We start from the raw sequence: 3,806 nt of genomic DNA, 5'->3' as shown, positions 1-3,806 counted from the left end.
AAGATTGTAGGCCTGCACCTACGTACTAGTATCTTAGCTAGTACAAGAGCAAAGGGGGTTAGAGCTCCCTTCCAAGGAAGTTTGGAGAACGAGAGAAGGTTGAAGCCTTCTGCAGGTTGTAGCCTGCGTACTGGTATAAGGCTGCACCAGTACAAAAGATTGTAAACTGAAGTTCTTATCAAAGAAAGATAGAGACGACTTGCAGCAGGTGGTTTTCACCCACATTGGGTTTCCACCTTATATCATGGTGTTCATGTGTGTGGCTTTTGTGTGATGATCTGTTCTGTTATACTACATCTGTTTACTCTTAATATGGTGAATAATGTCCTAATGCATTTAGCTGAAGATAAACTAACTGAAGTATAAGATTTATGGTTATACGCTGGTTTCTTTAGACACAGTAGCGTGTACACGCTGGTTCACTTAACTGAAGCAGCGTATATGTTTCTGAGCATTGAAAAGTTTTATTGATCTGATAATACTGATTCACCACCCCCCCGCCCTCAGTATTATTTCCAACACTTAACACCATTATAGACCCTTTTCCTAGTACTTGTAATCCCTGCCAAAAACAAAATTGGTTCAACTATCATTTACATTCACAAAATAGAAAATCAAAAATGCTTTTCTACAATTTCTAGTTAGTACATGCATGAATCATTCACAATAGTTTTTGGATAATTTCCATGCTTATTTTGTCGAGATAACTAGATTTTAGATTCAAGGTTATGTTAGGTGTCTTTCGTAAGAAATATGTGTCGATTCCTAGCTAGATGATTTCATGTCACTTGATAACACTTTTCATTTGAGCACTTTCATTCCCTAGAGTAGGAAAAATTTCCTTTCTAGTCAATAGAAGAGTGGTTTGGAAAACCCTAGTGGTCTATCCCCATAATTGAAAAGTGATGAGAGTATATCGTTGCATCTAATGTGTATACATAATTGTCACCTCAAGTTTCTACAAACCACGGGTTGATGAAGTAAGGTTGGTATCCCTAGGAGTTCAAGAATCCTTGTAGAAATACTCAACCTCATCATAATGCATACACAATAAATGAATATTTATTTAGTTTATCAAAAACACTAAGAGTGGAAAAGATTAAATCACTCATTTGCTTTATTCCAAATAGCAAGCCCCTTCGAAGGTAATGATAGTGGGGATGCTTTGGGAGGTCTCCTCAAAAAAAAATTTGAATTAAAAAAACATCAATTGTGGTGCCCAATTTGTTTTATAAATATAGCAAAGGTTAGATTACTGTCACCTTGTAGACAATGGCACACTTGGGAGGAAGTGGATAACCAATCCACTAAATTTGACGATCCATATTTAATATGATTATTCTATTGTGGAACTTTGTTAATTTAATTACTAGACTTTTTTTTTTCCAGGGAAAAAAGCTTAACTTTTTATTAAGAGACCATAAAAAGTTTTGTACAATATGTCCAAGAGCCTAGCTGTCAGCACAAACGTATACCTACTGCTCAACCCTCAGGGAGCTGTACTGCTGTTAAACAACCATATAAAGGCTTCCTCACGGGAGGATGTAAAGACGAAAGTTCAATATCATTACATGAAGATACCTGGGGCCTCCTTCGACAAAGGAAAACCGACCCCAACCAAACCAGAAAGAAAGTCTGTAACCGATAGTAAATATAACAAAAAATATATAGAGTCTGTAAACTGTATTCTAAGAGCCGGATATGAAGACTAGAGTGAGATAATATATACAAAAAACCAAAACTGTAGTAGAAACTCTGATTAATTAGCTTTCAAAAACGAAAAAGAACTGTTGTGGTCAAAAATGTTGAGCATAAGGAGGCTGATCTGATCTGTTAGACTGCCCCTCTCTGGTCTCTTCAATCACCCAGCTGCCCGGATCCTGTTGAAGACCAGCCTTAGATAGCTGGTCTGCTTCTTCATTCCTATCCCTGTAGATATGACATATAGTAAACCTGTTAAAAAGTGACTTCAAATAAAAAATTTCTTCAAGAATTGTCTTCAAAGTCTGATTTTGACAAGTAGCAGATTCATTGACCCAGTTTATGATGTTGAGTGAATCCCCAAAAATCTGTACAGAATTGATATTTCGGTGATGAAGCCAACATAAAAGGTAACGTAGGGCCGATAGTTCGGCATAGTTGTTTGTTCCATAACCCAACCCAACAGAAGCTTTTAAAGAATGTTCCGGAGTTATGTGAATGCACAAGCCTGCGCCAGCCCTGTTGTTTTGTGATGCCCCATCAAAAAAGCCACAGGGAATGCCCTCCTGTATGGTGATATGACTTTGTTTTTTGTTGGTTTTTTTTTCTTCAGGTGGTGGCAAGGCAGAATATATAGCAGTGATATTAGTAGCAATTACAGAAGAGGGTGTATCCTTATCTTGGAATAAGCTTTTGTTTCTTGCAAGCCATACACCCCAACAGAAAATAAGGGGTAAGTTCCTCAGATTCCCTTCCGGATAGGTCTGCCACCATTTCCTCCAAGTATTCTCCATATGATCTTGCCCCCACTGTGCTTTAAACTTGAGAAAGTCAGTGACCTCCCCCCAGATCTTCCTAGTGAAGGCACAATAGATAAAAATATGATTGATGGTTTCCTCGTCTGATTTACACAAAGGGCATCTACCTGGACCCGCTAAAAACCTTTTCTGCAAGGTATCCCAAGTAGGAACCTTCCTTTTTAAAATGCACCATAGAAAAAGTCTGGACTTGGCAGGGCATTTGAGTTTCCAGATATCTTTGGCCCACCATTCCGGATCTCCCCAGCCTTTCTTACCCATTAGAAAAGAATAGCCCTCTTTTGGAGAATAAACCCCAGATTTTCTTTGAGCCCACATCAGGCAATCAGGTTCCTCTTTGATCCTGACATTGGATCGCTGTAGTTCTTTGATGTAACCCTCCCATTCGCACTTCCATCTTACATTGAGCCCTAATTCTTCATCATCCTTCCAAGCTTGTCCCCAGATAGTAGACTGTCCTACTCTTTCCACCTGATTTAAAGATATAATACCTTTAGAGTCAAGGTGTCGAAGAAAGCCTGGGGATAATGCAAAAGCTTCATTGCATCCAACCCAAGGATCTCTACCAATCCGGATCTGTCTACCATCTCCCACCTTCCAGGCTAATCCTTGCTCTATCACGAAGAATGCGTCCATCGTGGCCTTCCAAATAGCTGAAGAATTTTTAACCTTCTTATTTTGACACCTGATCCATTCATCCAACGGCATTGGGTCTATATACTTCCTTTTCACTACTCTTGTCCACAGGTTTTCCATGGTTATTAGTCTCCATCCAGGTTTTGCTGCTAAAGAATTGCTGAAATCGGGGAGTCTTTTTATCCCCCACCCTCCCCATTCTTTTGGTTTTGCCACTTTATCCCATGCCACCCATGGTAATCCCGCAGTATCCTTTGTTCCCGCCCATAGAAATCTGCAGCATACCCTTCTGATTTTTTCCATGACTCCCTTTGGAATCCAGGTTAGGGCAGCCCAATACACTGGGATGGCTAATAGAACTGATTTAATAAGAGTCAACCTACCAGCTCTGGACAGCCATCTGAAACTCCAATGTGATATTCTGGCTTCAATCTTTGCAATGAGCCAATTCCAATCTTCTTTTTCATATGCAACAGGCTTTAACCACAAACCCAGATATTTGAAGGGAACTTCCATAGATTGACTGGGGAAAGGAAAGAGATCAGCCATTTGATTTCTTTCCCTTCTATCAAAATCTGCCATACAAGCTTGTGACTTCCCAGAATTAATCTGCATTCCAGTTGCTTTTAGAAACAGATCAAAGATGCATTT

Source organism: Pinus tabuliformis, chromosome 5_1, assembly GCF_031772625.1.
Source record: "Pinus tabuliformis cultivar Carrire ecotype Pingquan chromosome 5_1, CPIR1, whole genome shotgun sequence".
NCBI lineage: Eukaryota > Viridiplantae > Streptophyta > Pinopsida > Pinales > Pinaceae > Pinus > Pinus tabuliformis.
Note: the sequence above shows the minus strand (reverse complement) of the source record.